Genomic DNA, 23,226 nt, shown 5'->3' on the forward strand with positions numbered 1-23,226 from the left:
GCTACCGGGGGCTCTGCGGACCGCCTCGCCGGCTGGGCCTCGCCAGCCTCCTCGCTGCCGGGTCTGGGCTGGCGTCTGCGGCGGCTGAGTCCGGGGTGGTTTTGAATCCTAGAATCCTAGGGCTGGGAGGGAGGTTGGAGGTCCTCTAGTCTAGCCCCCTGCTCAAGCAGGAGATCCTAGCCTAGATCATTCCCGACAAATGGCTGCTTTATCTCTTTTTAAAAACCCCTAGTGATGGAACACTCACAACCTCTCTCCCTCCTTTTATATGCTCTCTTCTCTCCATTCTTTTATATCATCTCCTCTCCCCCCCCCCTTTTCAGTGCACCTCCAGCTGACTGCTCTCCTCAAGGCTGTACTTCTCTGTCTCTCTTTCACCATCCCCTTCTTTCCCCCATTGTCTTTTTTTTCTCTCCCTCCCTGGCCAAAAGCTGTTCCTTTTATACCCTCTCCTCTCTCTCCCCCCTCCTTTTCCAGGTGTGCTGGAAGCGTCAATCAGCTGGAGCTGCACGCACTGATCCTGGGCTCTCAGCAGAACCCAGGCAACACCTTGCACAGCTTCAGCTGACTTTCCCACAAGCCTCTGCGGCGCTGCCACCACTTCGCCTCATCGACTTTTACACTTTTTTTACACTTTTTTTTAACATTGCTTTTCAACCTGTTCTATGCGTACCACCTGACAGATGCCGAAGTACCACCAATGGTCCATGTACCACTGATTGAAAAGCCCTGTGCTAGTGGATCACTGCTTAAGTATAAGCCAGCAGTGCACTACATCTGCCAAAAAAGCCATGGCAGTCTTGGGCTGCATCAACAGAGGGATACAGTAGCCTCAGGATCATGGGAAGTGGTGGTACCACTCTGTACTGCACTAGTGAGGCCACATTTGGAATACTGCATCCAGTTCTGGTCACCACGATAAAAAAAGATGCTGAGACCCTAGAAAGAGTGCAGAGAAGAGCAATAAAAGTGATAAAGGGCCTGGAGACGACAGCATGCGATGAATGGCTGAGGATACTATGTTTAGCCTAATGAAGAAAAGGTTCAGAGGAGACAAGATAGCAGTCTTCCAATACATGAAGGGCTGTCATAGGAAAGAGGGCATCAATTTATTCTCCATAGCATCTCAGGGCAGGACATGAAGCAATGGGTGGAAGCTCATCAGAGGGAAATTCAACCCGGGAAATAAGGAGGAATTTCTGGTCAGTGAGAACAATTAATTAGTGGAGCAGCTTGCTTCCTGGAGTTGTGGGTGCTCCATCGCTGGAGGTTTTCAAGAAGTGATTGGACAGCATTTGTCCAGCATTGAATAAGGGCTCCTGCCTTAGGCAGGGGACTGGACTAGGCCAGTGGTGGCAAACCTATGGCACGGGTGCCAGAGGTGGCACTCAGAGCCCTTTCAGTGGCCATGCGCACCGTCGCCCCAGCCCTAAGCCTTCAGCTGGGTTTTATAAAACCTTTTTGCTTTAGGCTGCCGCCGCAAAAAAACAAAACAAAAGGTTCAATCAGTCAATTTCAACTTCTCGTGGGAAAAAAAAAGATCTTGCAAAGTTGAAATTGATTGATTGAACTTTTTAGTCCCACTCAGTCTGCTGTTACCACCGCAGCCATGCCCACCCAATGGGCCACACCTACCCAATGGGACACACCCAACTGGCACTCGACAATGCATAAGTGTGTTTTGGGTTGCAGTTTGGGCACTCGGTCTCTAAAAGGTTCGCCATCACTGGACGAGGACCTCCAAGGTCCCTTCCAGCCCTATGGATTCAGGCTCAGTTTCCCATTTGACTGAGGAAGACAAATCCCATCCCTTGCCAGGTTGAGAGTTTCTTCAGACAATCCTCCAGATGTGATCAAGCAGATCCTCCTCGCCCCCATCAGCAGCTGAGGGCAAGGGAGAGTGTGGCTGGTAAGATGACATCCAGAGTTTTCAACACCCACACACATGTACACAAGGGAATCCACAGCTTTGCCACTGTCATTTTGTTAGTCGGGTGTTAATTTCTCTCTTAAGCATACTCAGCTGTTCTCACTAAAGAAGATTAATATTTATGGCTGGGTTTTGTATTTGTATTCATACATGTGCTATATAAATACTAAAACATGCTATTAAAGTAATTCATATGAAAAAACATAAAACATGCAAAACACTAAAACATGAATAAAAATGAAACATAAAAAGGTTGCAGGAGAATAAAATGACCTAATATCATGCAATCATCTTACAGTTGCTCCATGGGATCCCCAACATTGGTGGAAAAACCACATTTCAAAGGCTTTTCAGAAACACAACTGATCTCATACTCCTTCTATGCTGAGAAGCCCATCTTATGGATCCCTTTAGAAAACGAGGAAGGGGATCTCCCCTCCCATGGCTGGCTAAGCCATTCTTCGTATTAACCCATGAGTGGGCCGAGTGAGTCTGCAGAAGCATAGTCTGTGAACAAGTTCCGTCTTAGGCCCAGTACTCTTCAGTATCTTCATAAACAACTCAGATGAGGGAATAGGAACTCATCAAATTTGGAGATGACACCAAGTTGGCAGGAATAGCCAACACCTCAGAAGACAGGTTCAAGATCGAGACTTCCGGTTTGCCATCACGGCCGCCGTGGACGCTGGAAGGTGAGCTCTGTCTTCTGCATTCAGTTTCACTCTGCTGGGGGACGCTGGAAAGGGTCGAGTCCTAGTGGACAATCACAAATATGATCCAATAGTGTGCAGCAGCTGCCAAAAAAGCCAATGCAATCCTAGGCTACATTAACAAAGGGATGGAATCAAGATCATGTGCAATATTAGTATTGCTTTGTAATGACTTGGTAAAACCACACTTGGAATACTGCAGCCAGTTTTGGTCATCACAATATAAAAAAGTTGTTGAGACTCTAGAACAGTGGTTCTCAATCTGTGGGTCGGGACCCCATTTGGGGTTGAACGACCATTTCACGGGGGTCGCCAAACAACGCAGTCCGCCATTTTTTCCCCCTTTTCCTTAGCTGTGCTACTCCCTTTTATTCTATTGGCTTTTGAAAGCCAATAGAATAGACTCTCTTGAATAGAGTCTAATTCTATTGGCTTTCAAAAGCCAATAGGAATTGTCCAGGCTGTCTCTGCCCTGCTGAGCCCGCCAAAAGTCCCATTCTGCAAACGGTGCTGCACCAGTTGAGTAGTCCTCGACTTACGACCGGTTGAGTAGTCCTCAACTTACGACCGGTTGGGGGTCGCGGCATTAAAAAGGTTGAGAACCACTGCTCTAGAAAGAGTGGATATGATTAGGGGCCTGGGGGCTAAAACATATGAAGAACAGTTGCAGGAATTTGAGTAGTGAAAAGGAGGACTAGGGGCAACAGGATAGCAGTATTTCAAGGCTTGCCACAAAAAAAGAGGGGGTTCAATTTATTCTTCTAAGCACCAGAAGGCAGAATAAGAAGCAATGGATGAAAACTAATCAAAGAGAGGAGCAACCTAGAACTAAGGAGAAATTTCTTGACAGTGAGAACAATTAGCCAGTGGAACAGTTTGCCTTCAGAAGTTGTGGATGCTCCATCAATGAAGACTTTTAAAAAGAGACTGGACAGCCACTTGTCTGAAATAGTATCGCTTGAGCAGGGAGTTGTACTAGAAAACCTCTAACGTCCCATCCAACTTTTGACATTTGAAAAAGTTTTGCTGCCCAATTTTTTTAATGATCTGGTTTCTATTCATTTCCTGCATGTTGTTTTTCTGAATTTCACTGAATGTTTTGTGTAGCCAGACTTTGGCTGTCCTCTTTCTTTCTGCATCTCCTTCTTCAGGATATACATGCATTTTGACTTCTTTTTCCCCCCAGCAGTTTCTAGTGCCAAGGGTTCCTTGTTAGCACCATTCTTAGTTTATTGTGGGTGTTAAAGATCAGTATGTCAGGTTCCACTGGTTAATTGTTCAAACTTCCTGACAGTGAGGACAATTCAGTAGTGGAACGGCTTGCCTTCAGAGATCATGGGCACTCCATCACTGGAGGTCTTTAAGAGGAGACTGGACAGTTACTTGCCTGGAATAGTATAGGTTCTCCTGCTTGAGAAGGAGGCTGGACTAGAAGACCTCCAAGGTCCCTTCCAGCTCTATTCTATTCTATGTGTCGTGCTCAGTTTTGTTATTCGTTTTTTCATCTCTGACCTGATCCAGGCAAATCTGGGGATCAGGCCCAGATAGGCCCCAATCCTGTAGTAATGGAGATGAAAAATCACAGAAAAGGTGGCTCTCTAGACAAGGGAGTCTTAGGCTAGATGGGTCTGCAACACCCCACAGGGACTCTCTTTTCAGAGCAAAACAGCAACGTGGCAGTTTGCAGCAGTGGCTGCTTTGAAAGGGCCAGTAAGAAAAACATGTTTTCTGACATTTGAGGAAAAGCAGTTGAAGGAAATTTCATTTGTTGTTCTACTAAATGTCAGTTTTATATGGAATCCAAACGTTAATTGAAGACATGAGGCTCCCATTAGCTGGGATAAAGTAGTGTCTCCCTATTGCTTCTGATGCCATGACTGATAAAATTACTCTTTATGAGTCTAATTAATTAGAATATCACTCTGTCTGCTGGAATTTGTTCTTGGATTCATGTTGCTACAAATTTCCCTCAGCAGCACCACGAAGCAGTTCTGAGACCAGCACACAATGCAGATCAAGAACCCTAAAGGGATGATGGCATCTCAGAAAAGGCTTCTTATCAACACAGAGTTTCATTCCTCTTCTGTATCAAAGCATCCCTTTCCAGACTGATGGCACAGGATTGGCAGACACTCTTTGAGGAAATGGCTGTGGGAATAACCTGATCTGTGCAATACACAACCTGCCACCTGCTTCTCTCTTGGCCTTGGTGTTGAGACTACCAATGGACTCAAAACCTGGGTGGGCATATTTCTAGAGAGATTGGCATATCCTTGTCCACCGATGTCTCAGAAATATCCAGTGACTCTGTTTGCTTGTCCACCACCAAGTCATGCATGAACGAGGTCTTTTGTCCTCTGACAATGCCTCCTTCCTCCACTTAAAACTCTGACCATCTCTCTGCTTACCCCTTCTTCCGTCAGCTATTCTGGGTAGAGTGATGGGATGCAATTCTCCTTCAACTAAAACTCTAAAGCAGGAACTCTACAAGAGAATATCTATTTGCATCTCACAAATCCTGAACAGCAACAATGCTGTGGAGAAAGAGGCTAGCACCCGGGTGACCCACAAGGTGTGTGCTATGTTTGCACTCCTGCCCGTGGAGGACTCAAATTATACCTGCATCAAGTGCAAACTGATCGGTCTGTCTTTGTCTGCACTCCTTCCACCTGCACCCTGCTTCTCTTGGGCTGTAAACCTCCTGATCTCAGCTAGAGGACTTGAGTCCTGCAGATCAAGTAGAGTTTATCTCTCTCTCATAGAAAGCACCTCCTACCTAACCCTGCCATGGTCAGAATCCAAGGCTGTCACTTATTCTTCTTCTGTATCCCAGTGGGGACACAATATTTTGGTAATATTTTAGCATACATCACAGGTGACAGCAATTTAATAGCCAAAATACTTAATATGATTTTATTCTCATATAAATTCTCCCCTTTGTCATCCTGATCTCTAGTTAATTCAGAAGCAGCGGCTGCTGTTGGAAAGCATTTCCACAGAATCTGGGGCGACCAAGCCCAGGCAGTCACCCAGTCCTCCCCTCCCTTCCCCTCCCCTTCCCTTAGATAAAGGGTGAAATTAATGCCCAGGGAAATATGAGCCCTTCTTCCACAGCATCTGAAGAGTTGACACCAGGGAGTTGTGCAGTTGACCATGGAGAGTGGAATGAAAGCCAAACCCATCTCATTTCTGACAACTGAAAGAGGTTCTGCACCTGCTGTTGAGCCATTCTGCTTCTTCCCTCCTAGTCACCCTGTACAGACATGCTGTGATGTTCAAGGAGAGAGCAACTCTTCACAGCGGATAACCAGGAATAGAAATGGCCATAGCAAAAGCTTTCCTCATCAGAACAAGCTATTCCTGAGAATTCCAGCCTAATTGATTATGTGCCATGGAGTCATCGTCAACTCTTAGTAACCTCATCCATTTTCTCCATGACAGTCTATCCCTAACCTGGTCCTTCAGTTCTTCCAGTGATGTCCCCATCCTCTTTGTAAGTCCATCTGCCTTCCTGCTGGCCATCCACTTCTCTTGCTTTCCATCTTTCTCAGCATTAGAGCATTTTCACATGTCTCTGAAATGGGCTGATTCCCCGGGACTTATTTAGTCCTGTTTTTTTAATATGCTTGTTTTGCACAAATTTGGGGTCCTAGTAGTAATCAAGGAACAGCAAAACTGCAAGTATGGAACAAGATGAGGTAATCACTGGTTAAGATGAACTAAACTAAACCTTGCATTAGTTTCAGTCTTGTGCCGCCAATATAGTAAAGTCAAGCTTGGTTCCCTCCAGGTGTGGTTGTGAGCAGAGGATGGCAGAGCTGGACCAGAAATGGTACTGATTCCTGAGAGTCCAAAGATGGGAGCGTACATGCACAGAGGGTCTGCTTTCTATCAGGGTTGAAAGATGGTTTCTGTTTGCTGCTGCTGCATGCCAGAAGTGCAAAGGCTGTGGTCAGGCCTGGAATGAAGCTGTGACTGGGGAAGAAACAACCTGAGTGTGCTGGAGTGGCGCACATTACTCATTCCTCCTGCATCTGGATTGGATTGCTCTTGATGCCACACCACACTGTGGAGGATCATTAGCACAAAGCATTATGTTATGTGTGAAATTAATAATCATTTTCATTCTCACCAGCTGCTGGTAATTGGCTTCCTTTACACAAAGAAAACTGAGAGCAGCAGGGTGGAAATTCAATCACATGTAGGCGAGAGGGATGCTCAGATGCTCTTCCAGACGCTGAGGTGCAGATGCAGACCTACCATGATTAAACCCATTGTTGAGCTACAATCCAGGTTATGAAGAGAAAGTAAAACCTGTTGACCCAGACAGCATCAAGGCTATTGACTGCTGTCAGACCTGGTGATCCAGTGCAAGGCTGCTGCAGAAAGTAAGGAGCAGCGAGAAATCCCAGTCCTTCCAGGAAATCTGGCCATCGCACCTTTCCACTTCTTGACTGGGCAGAGAGATAAACCACATGTGGGCTTGAACTGGCAATTGTTGAAACGTCTGGATCAGGATTCTGCTGGCAGGCTCTTTCTGTCTCTTCTGTCCTTCCAGCCTGGAAGACGTGCTCCCTGATCTGCACCTTGTGAAATTTGGGAAGTTCTGATGGTCAGCCATCAGAGACTGGCTGAGGTTGCTACCAAACTCCTAACACAGTAAATACATCCTGGAAGTCAGGAACATTTTTCTGGCTAATTCTGATTTGCTATCTAGATACTATTAAATTCAATCAGCATAGAAACATGGGGGTGAGTGACAAACCCACTTTGCTGTATCAGTCAGGTTTTATCAGCTTTACTTAATGGCTTTTGGAAGTCTGAATGACCAAGCATCATTTTAAAAGCCTGCTAATGATCTCATCAAAGTATTAAAAAGCTAGATAAAAATGGAAATCCATAGGCAATAGACTGGTGGAACCATAATACGTATGGGTTGGAAGGGATCCTGACAAATGCCCATCCAGGCTTGGTTGAACGAACTCTGGTGTGGGAAAATCCACCACCTCTTAAGGAAATCTCTTACTATTACACATTAAATTCCTTATATTACTACTTGTTCTGTTTTCTAAATCAGCTCTGCTCTACCCCCTTCATGGTGACCCTTCAGATACCTGTAAATGTGGTATATTATCATCTCCCTCTGCTGCATTTTATTCCCCAGACTAAAAAAATATATATGTATGTCTCTGTCCATCCCTCCTAGGTTTTTCCTTCCAGGCTTTTTTTTATCTTGATTGCTTTCCTTTGGCCACACTCTATATGCAATTGACCCAATACAGAATAGAGAGGAATAGTAACATCTCTCGATCATGACACAAGATTCCTGCTGAAATAGCCCAATATAGCATCTTTTTCTTTATTGCAGCTGCATCACACTCTTGGCTCATGGGCACCTTGTGATCTATCAAGACATTCGGATTATTTCACATTGTTGATTAGTATCGTCTCTCTCATCTTGTACTCATTCCTTTGTTGTACAACTTTGCATTTGTTTGTATCAAATGTTGTCTTCTTGGATCTTGTGCATTTTTCCAACTTAACAAGATCCTCCTAAATTGTGATGCTTTTTGCTATTTCTCTTATCTTTGTGTGTTATCTTCAAATTTATCTAGCACATTTTGCCATCTTCCGCCCCTACTAGAATCTCACAGGAGATTGTTGAAAGCTTTGCTGAAGGTAAGCAATAACCAAAATGGTACAAAAAAAGTGCTAGATTTCAAGTTCATCACAAGACTTTTCAAAAAAGGAGATGCAAAGGTACCGAAAGTCCATAAGTTGAATGGCTCTTGCAACCTCTAGTCTGCTGCTCAGACTGTTTCAGGAGGATATTTGTCAGTATGATTTCCTGAACAGGACAGACTCTGGCAATACAGGATTTGGGTGGAGGCCTCATTTTAGGAGATGCTGCAGCCCCCTAAGTCTGCCAGAGGATTCAAAGGGCTGAAGGCCATTTCCAGAAACCCCAGACAGCAACGGCTGCAACAGATGTGTGGTTGCCGAAGAGTCTCAGCAAACGTACACACACACCCCACACCCTTCTACAGAGAAACCAAGGGAGGATTGGGCTCCTGTGCCTTCCCAAGGAGATCAGGCTCCGAGAAGAAAGTCGGAATGGCCCTGGAAGGGGGCAGCCTGCTGACTTCAGCCAGCTCCAATTCAGCTCTAGCTGTTGTTCCCTGAGGGTAGGTGATGACGTGGGCAGACAAGCATGCATCACATTTTAGGGATACCTGCATGAAGCAGCATGTCTTAACTGAGGAGAAGGCTGCATAGATTATGTAAGCCACCTTGAACCAACAGCCATAGCTGTTGATGGCTGTTTTGATGGCTACTGGTCATCCAGAAGGCTGGAGCCCTGTTCTGTCTCTTTTTGGTTAAGGACTTCAAAGCAGAGGCCAAAGATCCTCAGCATCTACCAGTCAACACCAGCCTCTCACCATCCCCACAACCAACCAGGACCAGAGAAAAAACGGCTTAGGTGGCAACTGACCCCCCAGCACCAGGACCAGCCAGGCAGGTGTGGACTAGGCTTAAATCCACATCCAACCCCAGAGGCTCACTGGTTGAATTTGGACTAATCCAATCGCACACCTGTCCTTTTGTCAAGGGAAGAGCCCAGCTGCCCACCTGCTGGGCAAAGAGAGAGGGCTGCATCACCCCCCACCTTCTTGAGCCGGCCTCCTGGAGTGGGCATTTTCAGCTGCTCTTGGATTTCTCTCTCTGCCCCATTAAGGTCAGACTGGTATCATTAATGGCATTCCCATAACTGAACAAGTAGCATGGCTGTGCAATATCTTGAGAGCTGAAATGCTCTCTAGGGCTCCATCAGTCCAGCTTTAATGCAGTTTATAGTTATTTTAGACTTCATCAAATATTCAGTAGCAGCTGGGAAAAAAAGCATCCAGGCTAACAGGCAGTGAAATTCAGGACCTCTTAGCTGAGCATTTGTGTTCAGCAAAAGCCAGTCCCAGCCCTGCCATACCCCAAGAGGAGCCCAGAGCCGGCCCCCAGGACCCCTCTGGCCTCCTTGCTAGCCCTTGGCCTGTGACGCCTCTGGCTTCGCAAGGCTTGGCTGCTGCCTACGAGACCGGAGTACCCCCAAAGGGCAGGCAAGATAGGGGTCGCTTCAGGCATCCAGTGCAAGAGAGCCCTCTCTACCGGAAAGGGAAGGGTAGCTGCCGTAATGCATAGAATGGCATCAAAGCAATAGGAAAGCCACTCAACAGCAGTGCCTTCAGGGCTCAGGTGAATTCTACAAGAGGGCACACCTGAACAAGTATCTCAGCCACCCGCAAACGTTCAGGCATGAGCTTTGAATAAGCCATTTTTCAAAGCTGCTGACTCAGCTTGGAAAAGATCCTGAACTTAGGGTCCTCTACCTGGGCTTCCTGGGGTTCATATCCCACCTTTCCAACCCAAATCCCAAGGTAACTTAAGTTTAAACTATATTATTTTGGAATCAAAGAATTACAATTTAGGGCCTCTGATGGGCCTCGTTGGCCTTTCCCTAAACTGTGTCTCCAGTTCCTTCTTAGAAGAGATGACCAGAACTGGACAGTGCACATACCGGCAGTGTCAAGTGGGCTGAGTCCTCCCTGGTCACGTTTCCCTGAGAGAAGCGAGATCTGGTGCAAAAACAGGCAGTGAGCAGGACAGGATGACGCCTTCTCTGTACAGTAATGAAAAGGGTTTCTGCAATGAAACTCTTGGTGGCCGTGTGTGAAGTGGATGCTCTGATTTCACACCACAGCTGTGCTGAGCCACCATCACTTGCCGGGAACAAAGGGAGGTAGGTGGTACTGGCGGGGACAGTATCTCCATCTCTCAAGTTATTCGTTTTAGGAAAAGCCGCACCTGTAGAAAGAAAGAAGGTCAATGATTTAATTAAGAACCATGGCTTTAAATCACAAAGTCAAGCCTGGGAAGTAAAGCCACCTAATAATGAACATTCCGGACCTTTTCTGGCCCAGGACAAGGCATCACTGAGTTATGGTGCCGGAGAAATGCAAAGGGTGAAATGGGTATTGCTTGCAGATAAGAATTTAGATGGACAAATTCCTAGTCCAGCAGTCCAAGGTCAAGCCAAAGATTGCATGCCAAATCAAGGGAGAAATCAAGTTTTAGCCAATTAACAAACCGGGGTGAATAAATAACTGGACTCCAGGCAAAAGCCACAGAGATGAAATCAGGCGCTCAAGTTGTGTCTAGGGAGGGAAACCATCACTGTGAGGTTTAAATTCCCTAACTGCTAAATATGCACAGCTGTTGCCAAACTTTCCTTAAGTGTGACTGATCAGTCTGGCATCTTGCTGCTTGCTGACTAGTCATACATTTCGGTGAGGTGCAGAGATCCTAGCAGGAATGGGGGGGGGGGCAGGTGAGCGTCTGAAGCATCAATCCGGGGTGCTCGGCTCACCCTTGCGGCTGTTTGCGGCATCCCACAGTCGTGTGAATGTGGGTTTTGATTATTTTTGCCAGTTTCCAGCATTTACTTCCAGTTTCCGGCAAAAATGCCCACTGCGTGACGACTGCTGCAAAACATATCATAAAATTGGGTCCAATTACATGGTGACCCACTTAATGATATCTTATGACCATAATTCCAGGCTCAGTTAGGATTGTAAGTCAAGGACTACCTGCGGACCTGGTTTGAACACTCCTTTAGGAAGCACAAATGGCCAATTTAATCTGGGACAGAGAGCCAGGTTCTGCCACTGCATATCACTCATTTTTTCATCATTGTGTGTAGGAGAGGTTTCCCCGCGGCCCCCGGAGATGGGCAGGCAGAAGGCGGCCAGCGGCGGCCGCGGCACCGCGTACGGGGAAGCCTCCTGGGCGAGTCGGGCGCCGGAGGGCGAGGCTGGCGGGCCCCCGCCCGTCTGGCAGAGGGGCCGCGGGAAGTCCCGCTAGCGCGCCGGGCTGCTCCCGGGTCCCCCGATTGGCAATTCATTTCCCTCCAGCCCCGGCCGAGCAGGGGGCGGGAAGAGGCTTCTTTCGGGCAGGCCGGGCAGCGGCCCCAAAGCAGCCGCGAGCGCAGCCGCCGTCCTCGGGGGAGGCAGGCAGAAACCTCCCGCCGCGGCTTCGGATGGAGGCGCCCGCGGGCCTCCGGTTGGATTCCCGCCTGAAGCATCGGGTTGAACAGAGCAGCCTCAATGTCCCCCCCCCGCCCGCCGTGTCCTCCCCCCGCGCCTGCCAGGACCGATGCACGCTGAGAACCGGGTCGCTGGCGGGAGGAGCCTTGAAAGGTCTTCGAAGGCAGCCTTAAAACTCGCCAAGGGGGGTTTGCAACAAGCGGCCCTTCCGTCGGAAACCGCCCCCTCGCGAGCAGTCGGGCCCGTCTTGGGGCGCCGGGCGAAGCCGAAGGAGGCCGCGACGCGCCAGCCCGAAGCCAAGGCGGCGGCTAAGAAGGGCGGCCGAAGAGCGCGCGGGGGGGGGCTTTTTCTTCCCCGCTTTTCTTGCCCTTTTTCTCTCGAGCTCAAGCGACGCAGCCTCTCGGCGCCGAGGGTCCCAAGGGGGGAGGAAGGTCCAGCTCCCCTCTCCCTTTCTTCCGTGGGGGGCAGCTGGGAATAAGGCTGCAGCACCTGTGGATCCAAAAGCGGCTCCCCTCCCCCCCCCAGGCCAGGGAAACGTGTCGGGGTCCAACCGGAGAGGCAGCCCCCTCCCGTGAGCCCCCCGAGCGAGCGCCGGCCCCGCCTGGGGGGCTGCATTCGGCACCCCCGAGGCTCCGGGGCGAATGGCGCGGCGCCGCTCCCTGAGGCTCGTGTGCGTCGCAGCTGCGAACGCGGCGCCTGGGCCGGCGTGGGAAAGGAAGGAAGCCTAATCTGACATGACAGCAAGGGGGCGGAGGGCACCGCTCGGGCGGGAAGGGGTCCCGAAGGGAGGGGAGGCCCTGGGCCCCCCAGGAGCAGCGCTTGCGAGAAGCCTCTCCGCCCCCTTTGGCCACAGGGGATTTTCACAACCCGCCCCCCTTCTGCCCAGGGCAGGGCCACCTTGGGCCAGCAGAGCGGTTGTGAGCACATTCGTGCAAAGAGCAAGTGTGCAAGAGCTGGCATCCAGCCCTGATGTGGACGCAGCTTCCTTCTCCGTGTCCTGGCTGAACAGATAAGGGCAAACAAGGAATGTAAATCAAAGAGGAAGCTCCGGAAGAGAAATGTCTGTGGAGATTCCCAATCATCCCGGTCATGGTTATCCCAAAGGTGCTTTTTCAAAAGGCAACTGGACTGTCTTACTTTTTTCCTTGAAAACGTTTAGCTTCTCATCCGAGCCGCTTCTTAAGTTCTAAAAGCTGGCTGACGTTCAGAGAGCCGGGTCAGGTTTGTCAGCCAGTCCAAATCAAAGTCTTGCAACCAAGATTCACGTGACCTGCCAATGCAGGTAATATATAAATATAAGAGCAATGCACATTGTTTTCCTTTCCCCCCATTCTGCAGGCTGCAAATTGTCCCCCGGAGCTGTGCTCCCCCTTGTTCACCTACCCTTTCCTGGGGTTGCTACCCTCCACAAGAAGCAGCCGGGCTGGATCTCTGTCTTGATTAGCCAAGCCCCAAATACATTACTCGGTATAACCCAATCAAGGCAGCTCAAATCTCTAATCCGATTACCTTCCTTTGCTGAGGGCAGCGGGTGTCTCTGTGGAGCTGTTTGACAGCCAGACGGCGCGTCTCCCCTCCACTCACCAGAAGTGGATGCAGAACAGGCAAAATTGGGAAGGGAAATTGCATCATGCCAAGTCTATGGAATTCTTCCTTCCCAGGAAGAACTTCCATTTCCTCCGCGAATGTAAGTGGAACATGGGCTCGTGGGAGAACGGATCCCTTCAGCCATGCTGCTGGTTCTATGGCGTGGGAGGCACTCGTGGAAAATGGTAAGGGCCACCAATTAATAACAACCCAGACTGATGGATGCAAAAATCCTGGCAACTACACTTGGTATGAATGCAACGTTCCAATGCCCGTTCTCTGCCCCAAGTCACGTGATTTACGGCCGTTTCCAGCTTCCCATGGTCACATGACTGCAATTTACAATGTTTTTTGCTGGAACACTTACTTCTGGTTGCTGGCAAAAAAATGCCCATTGTAGACCATGGGTTCTCTTAGCAACCGTGGTGATTCACTCAACAACCGTCTGTCAGACCTGCCCCAATCTGATCCCTTAGGAAAGAAAGACCCTTGGCTCTATTGGATTGAAGCAAAAGGTTCTTTTACTGAAAGAAGTTGGCTGCAGTAAAGTCAGGCTAGTTCTGGGTTTCCCACACTCAAAAGATACAGAAACGTTTCCCCTCATCCCAGCCCCCCCCCCACGACCAGTCTGTCTTCAGCCAATTGGAACCCCCTGAGGTGTTTTGGGGCAATTCACGTTCTTCCTCGGGGTGCCTGGCCTTGGATGCTGGTGCAAACTGGTTCCGAGCCTCTGGTCTTTATTGCCTGTCATTCCCCCCTCCCTACATCCCATCATGTACACACATCTATTCTCCCCTCCTCCCCTCCTAGTCTTTGATGGCAGGATGCCTACCAGGCATCTGACACCACCACAAAAAAAATTCATAAAACCAGACCTGCCCTGTGATGATCTACTTAACAACTGGCAAGATCTACAATCGTAACTCAGGTCTCCATTATGGTTATAATCAAGGATGACCTGTGTTTTGGAGAGGAATCCTCTGCCGCCTGTCTCAGGGTTATGTAGATTTCTGCACCCAAAATATTGTAACCGTGATGGGAGAAAACTCTAGATCAGGGTTTCTCAGCCAGGGTTCCACAGGCCTGTAGGGTTTCATGGGAAGTCTCTCGGGGCTCCCAAGAAGATGAGTCATTCTGAAAAAGCAGACTGAGTTGGCCCACCCGGAGCACATGTGGACTCCAGGCCGGGGGCTGCACACAGGGCTGTGAGTGGAGCAGCAGGTGAGAGCGTGAGAGGGAGAGAGAGCACATGTATGCGAGGAAGGCACTGCAGTCTCCAGCTTCTTACATGTGTGAGCAAGATTTTTCTTACTTCACAAGCATCAGAAGCAAAGACAGAAATCACAGCGATTCCGTTGAAGATGAAATCCATGTGTCTTCTCTCAAATTCATCTCAGGATTGAGTACTCGTGCAGTGAAAGATAAGCACTGGTTTCCCATTAAAGAGGTAATTTTCCTGTCTTATTTTTACTTTCAGAGCACTGCTAGATATATGCAGACCCTTACATGGAATAAATGTAATAATTTTGTAACTTCTGACCTATATTTGCAGGGTTTTTCTGAAGCCTGAAAAATATTTCAAGGGGTCCTCGAGGGTCAAATGGCTGAGAAAGGCTGCCCTGGATGGTTATCTTCAGTTGGGCCTGTGGCTATTTTTACATAGTATCTTTTGGTTGGTTGGGATTGTTTTTATTTTAATTGTTTAAATTGTGTCGAGTAATTTAAAAGCGTTAGGTGACTGCTGTCATTACTGATTTAGTGTCAGAGTGTGGATCACCCTCAACCAGGCTTTGATTTGCTTAATGAACTCAAAAGGCAGGAGAAACCACGCCCCTTTCTCCATGTAGCAGCCTAGTCACAAGGGATGCAGGCCTTCCTTTGGGTTGTTGGATCTGGGCTGAAAAAATCTGGGTGGTTCCTAATGGCAGCAAAGAGAGGTTGCCTTCTAGTCATCTTCTGGATTTTGGCCCCCCTGATCTGCCCATCTCTGCTCCTCATTTTTCCAGGCCTGACAAACCTCTTGAGCAGATCTTATTTACAGAGAGTGCCAAATGCCTCCAACCGTCCCCTCTTGCCCTCTCCTCAGCGGGCATTCCTGGGACCCAGAGGCAGGGCCAGCACCTCTCCACCCTAGCCCGTCAGAGAACCTGGGAGTTGGTTTGCACGGGTTATCCCTGTTGCTATAGAAACATAATGATGGACATGAAGCCTGGGACTTTCTTTGCAGGCACACAAAGGGGGAAGCTTGGCCTGCAGGACTCACACATTGCAAGGGCTCTAAGTTTGGCTGCCGCAGGGATTTCAGGAATCTTGAAAGTCTCTCCCATGCATCTGGCATCAATCAGCCAAAGTTAAGGCAGGGCTATTCCTTTCTCTTGGCTGAATAAGCTTTTGCTCTCCTCCCTCTTCTCAATGGCAGGTCCACAATCTGTCACACAGCTTTTGCTCTCGTCTTTGATCCGTCTGTCAAGGATCCAAGAGACAAGAGATAAATAAAGCAGAACTCAGAGGCTTGCAAATTCCTCAAAGAACATGTTTATTGATACAAAGTATCCACACTTCAAAAGTCTGAAGAGATGCATAACAATTCCCCAATACAAAGTTAAGAAATCCCAACCCTAAAAGCTATGCAAGCAACTACGGTTCCCCACGCAGCTTGTTGGTGGGCTTTTCACGAAGCGCCCAGCCTACAGTTTCGGGAGCAGCAAATGACCTTGATTCCCATGAGAGAAAAGTTGAAGAGAGAAAGCCTGTTTTGTCTAGCGCAACACTTGGCAACTCCCCTCCCTCCATGCTGTGTGTCAGTTGGAACTGAGAAGGAAAAAATGGCTGTAGCCACGCTCCTTCTAAAGTTGACACCGTCCTCCACTGTCCCCATCCTGGGCTCCTCAGGGAGATACACTGGGAGGATTGAGTCAAGGCACGTCCGAACACAAAGATGAATGGTGGAAAATTCAAGCCAGAAGAATGAGCAATTAAGGAAGAGACATTCGTGGTGTTTGCATATTACCTGCTTCTTTGTGCTGGTTGCTGGAGAACTCCACTTATTATGACAAGCAGGACGCCCTCCCAGGGATATCTGGTTGGAAAAGCTGTGAGAAACAAGCCCTGATTCGGCAGGAAAGGTCTCCAGGGACTCTGACGGAAATGATCCCGTTCAGGCCTATCTCACCGATTGGCAGAAACAGAATATAAGGACCTACCTCAGCTAAGCCACCCAAGAAAGCAGAACTCTTGAAACAAGCATTGTTTCAAAAGGAAACTTTTATTAGGGGCCAGTGACAGCAGGGAATCAAGGCGAGATCTGAGAGAAAAACCCACAAAGTGATATATTAAAAGTAGCATTCAATACTCCTCTCCCCCCATGTCCCAGTGTCCATTTGAATCCGAGCCAATCCACAGGTGGCATCAGTGTTGGCAGGCTCAAGGTCTCTCTCGCTTTCGATTTCTTCCGGCTCCAAGTGCAAACCGCCTCTCAGATAAGGGTGGGACCTTCCATGGGGGGGGGGGGAGGACAACAAGGCAACAAAGCAGACAGTGCAAAGCCTCCCCCCTCCCAACAGAATGGCAGGCCACAAAGAAAGCTATAAAGCTAAAATAACTGAGGATACATTACTTTGGAGCCCGACAAAGACACAGGTTTATTTATTTATTTATTAAATCTATTGGCCACCCATGTTACCACGGGAGAACTCTGGGCACTCATCAGTTGCTCTGGTTCTTGTAAATGACAGAAAGAGGCAGGGAGGGAGGTGAATTGCCCGTCCTTCCCAGGACTGGGGTTCTTGAGAAATATGAGCTCAATGCAAAACAGCCCTATTCAGCCACCCTCTGGGTAGAGCCAAGTGCCATTGCAGCAATGCAAGCAGCTTCGGTGCCACATAATTCCACACCATAAGCAAGCAGATTTAGTATATATTCGTGGACTGCAAAATGAGAAGCCTCAACCATTCAGCAAGGTTGAAATATTCTTCATGTTTTTTAGGATTTCTGAAATATTTTCTGACTTCTTTTGAATTGCACCAGGTTCATGAGCAGTGGGGCGGCTTCTTCTCCATCTTGGTCTCCTGGATTTTGGTTTCCTACCAAGATTGTGACGGCAAAGGCCTTTATGGACTGAGAAGCTTAAGATAACACATTAAATCAAACATTTGGTTTGTTGTGCAAATGTCCCATTGTGACAGTATCTCAGTCAACTCTGACTCAGAGTAATTTAGCATGTAAACTTGCATTTCTGTATGAAAAACAGCAACCCCATCACTGTATGTCAGAATCAAGGCCACCTGTTCCCTTTGCTTCAGCTAACCTTAATTTTCAATGCGAGAGCTCTTCTCCTTTTTGATTTTCCCACGCTGGACTCTAATCAGGGCTCCGGGGCCCAGTTCCCTTTTGCTCACTGCAGCCAAGGAGTGTGACTTGCAGGGAAGAGATCCCAGTGCTGCTCCTGAGGTGAGACTGAGGAAGGGCGAGGGAGGATGGGGTTCAGCCCCCAGTTGGGCGGGTTCCTTCGGTGCCCCACTTTGCCCCTGCAGAAGCCCTTCAGAGGCCATCCCTGCCAACTGGTCAATGAGCTACCAATGACCCCAGCATTGTCTCCCAAGGAAAACTCAAGTTCCTAATTTCCATTTTAAGAAAAGAACCTTTTTAGTTTAGGTTAAGTTAAACACTATTTCATCATGGCATCTATCTGTTCCATATTTTTTGAATATTTTTAATATGGTAAATCACATTTTCAGAAGAGAGTTAAGATTTAAAGATGCTTAATTACTTCAAAACTCTGATTTCTTCTTAAAAGCTTTCAAAGGGAGGCCGGATGTCACCTATCGGGATTAAATTAGATGGTCTGTAAGGGTCCTTCTGTAGACTCTCCAGAAGATCCTTTCACATCCTAGGATATAATCCATATGGCCTTGGAGACTTGTATTAAATTGAAGCAGTTCATTTAGTCTCTCCTCAGATGCGGTTCCCTCCTTCTTTCATTAACGGTTACAGCCCAATTTTCCTTCTGAAATAAGGCAGACACAGAATCAGAATTAAGAGGTCCTGTCCTCTGTCAAGCCTTATAGCAAACTCAGAAAGAACTACTGTATTGTTTTAATGTAACTAAATCTTGAAAGCTTGCTAAAGCAATTTTCCAGATCAATTTATACCTAGTATAACGAAGGTGGAATTGTTTAGCTTTAGCTTTTTACCAGAGTTCCTAGAGTTTCTGAAGACAGCTTGTATTCTGGTGAAGAATTTCCTATATATGTACATGTTTACAGTCAGCAATTTAAAGACTTTTCCCCAGAATATATCAATTTTAGCACATTACAGAAACATGGTTGTAATGATGGTTTACTTATTGCATCTCACAAAATAATTTTGTGATGTTGGAATTGCAAAATTATACTTTGCATTTTATAAAGCAAAACTTTATAGGTTGCATGGAATTTCAAAATGTGTATAGAGAAAGAAATTCAGCAATTAACTCCATCCCCAGCTCTGCCTGCTCTTCTCCTACAGCTTCTTTTCTTTCATCTGTTTTAGTTTGCTTGCATCTGTTCTCAGCTTGCAGATCTTATTTTCCAGCCTGATCTTCCATTTTGGTGGGGCAGTTTGGCTTTTTTTTTTTCCTTTGTTGATTTTGCATCCCAGCTGTGCTGTTCATTGGTTGGTTGGTTTCTTGCAGTGAGCTGATGCTTATATCTAATATTACAATATTGACATCTTTTAATAGTTGCTGTTTCTTTGGAACAAGCTTCAATGCCGCCTTCTTTATTCTGTTAGTTTTGTGCTATTCTAGATGCTCTGTAAATCTTTGTTTCAATTCTTCTACTTCTTTAGTTTTGATCTTTCTGAGGCAGAGAAGGAGGTTTCTGAATAAAGACTGGACTGTTCTGTCCTCACTACATGTTACTCTGTGTGCAGCTTGACATGCACCTATCCTCCAATAAAACAGACCGTGTGTGTAGATGTGGATGCTTGATTAAAAGAACAGGATGGGCGAAACTGGGAAAAATAGAAATACGTACAATAAGAACCCAAATACAAAATAAGCAGTGTTGAGTTGCTGGTGAGAATAACAATTAACAAATACATTTAACATCTGCCAGCTCCTTCAGAACTCTGAGATGAAATCTGTCAGGTCCTAGTGATTTATATGCATCAAGATCAAATAGATGTTGTCATCCTTTTCTTGCTTATTTTAATTTTTATTTCTAGTCTGTCTTTTAATTTGGTAGGTTGGGCTATAGTTTCTTTTTACATGAAGACCGATGCAAAACATGAGTTAAGCAGCTCGTAAGTTAAATAGAAGGAAAGTATCTCCATCTCTCAAGTTATTCATTTTAGGAAAAGCTGCACCTATAGAAAGGTCAATATAACAAACTATAACAGGTTAACACATCTTAATGGGAAACCATTGAGTTAATGCCAATTTGAAACTACCCCCCCCTTCTTGAAACAAGAAAAGGTGCTGTGAGGAATAAGTACAAGAGGGGCGAGAGTCAAAGTCAAAGGGCCAGGAGAAAAGGGGCTGTTAATACCTTCAATGTTGATTAAAGCAACGTGATAAACAAGATCATTTGTATGTATTTAATAATCACACAGCATTAAAATCACAAGGCTCTAAAATCTCTGGGGGCATCAGCAGCCCCAGGTCTGTGGCTGAATAGCCCAAGGCAGAGCATCCCTTGGCTCAGTGCCCATCAAGACTGGCCTCACTCTGGACTTTGGGCGCTAACTTCAGAGGGGGATGATCTGTCTTCCATTACTTGGAATGCATTTGTTTCCAATTAGCCAGTGTTGTATTCTAATGAGGGGCCTGGTTCCAAATGATTCATGAAACTCAAAAATGAAGACCCCACAGCAACACTAACAATGCTAGGCCCCCAGAGGCGCTCTTAAGCTTCTGTTGAGCTAAACAATGATTGAATGCCATCAAAAGACCCCCCCCAGACCCTCCTTTCAAGACTGGTACTGAACACAGCCCACCCTTGATCCCTCAGACAAAAACAAAGCTGGGCTAATCCAGTACTATTGGAGCCCAATGCCAAAGTTAGAATTTGCAGTTAAAACTCCTTCTAGCCCACCCTCTCCAGATGTGTCCAGGGTTAAAAATATCCCATGGCCACAGGAAAAACAGCAACTATCACTGGCTTGTGATGGAAGGGAACCTGTGCTCCATTATGAGAGTCTTCTCTTTTTCCTGTTGGAGGTCCAGAATCAAAAATAACAAAACAAAGGCTAGCAAATTAACATCAATTTATAATGCAAAACAAAGTATCCACAGAAGCAGAATTGGAAGACCTGCTAAGGTTTACCAAGGGCAACGAAATGAAAGCTCAGACTGTAGAGGCAAACCAGATGGAGTCACCAGTAGAGGAGGCAAGCAAAGCTATTGCATCATTTTAATTTGATTCAAAACCAGGGATCCCTCTCTGCCTTTTCCTCAGAAAGAACAAAGCCTTCTAACTGAAAAAGAAGAAAAATCGAAATAAAAAACAATAGAGCATCCAGAACAGCACAAAACAAGGTTGTCTGCATTGAAGCTTGTTCCAAAGAAAGTTAGCAGAAATATTAAAAGATGCCAATAGTATAATATCAAATATAAGCACTAGCTCACTGCAAAAAACGAACTAATTAATGTACAGCACAACTACATTACAACTGAATATTTGGGATGCAAAATTAACAAATATGAAAAAAAAGCAAAAACGTGCCAATAAAATGGAAGATCAGGCTGGAAAATAAGATAAAGAAAAGATAACAACTATCCACTCTAGGAGGGTTCAAATTGATCAGGCGGATTAGAATCATAGAATCACGGCTGGAAGGGACTAGAAGGGGTCTTCTAGTCCAACCCCCTGCTCATGCAGCAGACCTCATGGCGTAGGGCCTATGCCATTCCAGACAAAAGGCGGCCCAGTACCTTCTGGAAAACCTCCAATGGTGGGGACCCACAATTCCAGGAGGCAGGCTGCTCCGCTGATTGTTCTCCCTTTCAGGAAATTGCTCTAGTTCCAGACTGGATCTCCCTCTGACGAGCTTCCATCCACTGCTTCTTGTCCTGCCTCAGAGGCTTTGGAGAATAAGTCAACATCTTCTTCCCTCCAAGAACTGGAAGGCTGCTATCTCTTGAACCCTTCTCTTCATTAGGCTAAACAGTTTTCAACATTTAGCCCAATTTTTGACGAGTCTGTCTCAAGAGAAGCCCATAGCTCTTCTGAGCAGCACTGGCAGTGATTCTGGATGGTGGAGGATTCCTGCAACCATCAAGGAATGGAAATAACCACATAGCATCGAGTAGACTATCAAAGCAAAGGGAAATCAGAAGTTGACCCAAGAGCAAGCATCTGTTAGCAGGCATTGTGTCCGAGGGGCCAGAGAGAGACCAACTAGGCACTGTCATATAGAGCCCTAGCGTCAGAGTTGCTTTGTACCTAGGAAAAGGACTGGGTCACAACCTGATCCTAACCTTGCATTTCTTGTGATCCTGACCCCTGGCAGGATCATCCCATGTGCAGACAGGAAGGGGGAGGCCTCCTGTAAAGGCCACCCATTCCAGAATGCCAGTCCTCACAACAGCTCAGTCCTGCTGGCTCAGCAGTTTCTTCTGACCAAGTGGGCAAAGGGCGCCATCTGGTGGCAGAGAGCATCAAACTCTAAATCAAATTATTCCATAAAGGTCAAGATGTCCTGGTTTCTTTGTCATGGTCAAATCCTTCAAAGAGCAGCACATTTTTAAACAGTTTTTCAAAATTTCTTGCCTGAATTTTGCAGCAACATTCTGCCATGCTGCTGCAAGATTATTGATAAAATGAGGATCTTGCAGCCTTTCCAAAAGTCACACAACATTAGTGCTTCATTCTCCACTGCAACTGTGACTTCAGCAAATGTTGCAAGAGCTTCCTGGATCTTAAGCTGAAAGAGACAGGGGGCGGGGAGGGAGAGTGTTTGGGGGTAAATAAATTACCTTTATAGATATAGGTGGAGATTGCTTTAATAGGAATTCTGTTGTCAAAGCAATATTTCTTTACTTGGGATATGAACCAACCCCTAAACCAATTCTCAGAGAGAACTTGTGTCATCCAAGCTTTTTGAATGAATTGGTAATAAACAAAGTTTGCTTAAGTTTCTGAACACAGAGGGCTTCTCTGTTTTGTGGACCAGGAATGGCTTCAGAATAACAAGGTTGTTCTGTCCTTGAATGCTTTATACCCAGGCGCTACTTTGGCTCCCTGTGCAGGCAGATGTGCTCTGACATTTTGTTTTTCCAGAATGTCTATGGGGATTCTCAAGTCATCCAGGTATGGTTGTCCCAAAGGTGCTTTTTGCAGGAGGCAACTGGACTTTGTGTTTCTTTTGAAGACATTTTGCTTCTCAGCCAAGAACTTCCTTCAGCTCTGACTAGATGGTGGGAGATGAATGGATTTATATTGCTTGCAGACAGATGGTCATTTGCATTCCTTTAGAGAGGTTTACCTGTGTCCTCAGGGTCACCTGAGCGGTGCAAATGGGTGTGGATGGGTGTGGAGCCTTCCGTCACGGCTGAAGACAGGTGCAGGCTGTTGGGGATGAGTCTGTGCTGTCTGAATCTCAGACTGAAGCACAAACGGTTCCTGTCGTCTGCAATGTTTTCTGGAAATCCGTTCATATTCTCTCACCATTCAAAGGATGTTGTCCCAAAATGCATAGCTAAATGTCTATGGAGATTCTCAAGTCATCCAGGCATGGTCGTCCCAAAGGTGCTTTTTTTCAGGAGGCAACTGGACTTTCTTGTATTTTGTTTTTTCAGAATACTCCAAACAGGCAAACAGTTCTTTCCTGTCAAGGTTTTGTCAAGTTCATCCAGAAAAAGTTAAGCAGCTTTTTCTCAGAGCTTGTGGCTTCACCTAATGTGTGTGTGCTTTGGTAATCACTT

The 23,226-nt window shown here is 46.7% G+C and overlaps 2 long non-coding RNA genes across 3 annotated transcripts; both read right to left on the bottom strand.

Annotated features, from left to right (window-relative positions):
* Nucleotides 1-1,867: 1,867 nt before the first annotated feature.
* On the bottom strand, nucleotides 1,868-12,972 carry LOC120299398. Its single transcript, XR_005554411.1, has 3 exons — nucleotides 12,873-12,972; nucleotides 10,211-10,497; nucleotides 1,868-2,683 (listed from the first exon to the last, which is right to left on the bottom strand). It is a non-coding gene; the product is annotated as an uncharacterized LOC120299398 (long non-coding RNA).
* Nucleotides 12,973-15,841: 2,869 nt separating this feature from the next.
* LOC120299396 lies at nucleotides 15,842-22,708 on the bottom strand. 2 transcript variants are annotated; one of them, XR_005554409.1, is made up of 2 exons: nucleotides 21,235-22,708; nucleotides 15,842-18,327 (listed from the first exon to the last, which is right to left on the bottom strand). It is a non-coding gene; the product is annotated as an uncharacterized LOC120299396 (long non-coding RNA). The 2 variants fall into 2 exon arrangements; XR_005554408.1 differs by having other exon boundaries at nucleotides 15,842-19,313.
* Between the last annotated feature and the right edge of the window lie 518 nt (nucleotides 22,709-23,226).

This window comes from Crotalus tigris, unplaced genomic scaffold, assembly GCF_016545835.1.
Source record: "Crotalus tigris isolate CLP2741 ecotype Arizona unplaced genomic scaffold, ASM1654583v1 scf7180000024293.1627790, whole genome shotgun sequence".
Classification (NCBI taxonomy): Eukaryota; Metazoa; Chordata; class Lepidosauria; order Squamata; family Viperidae; genus Crotalus; species Crotalus tigris.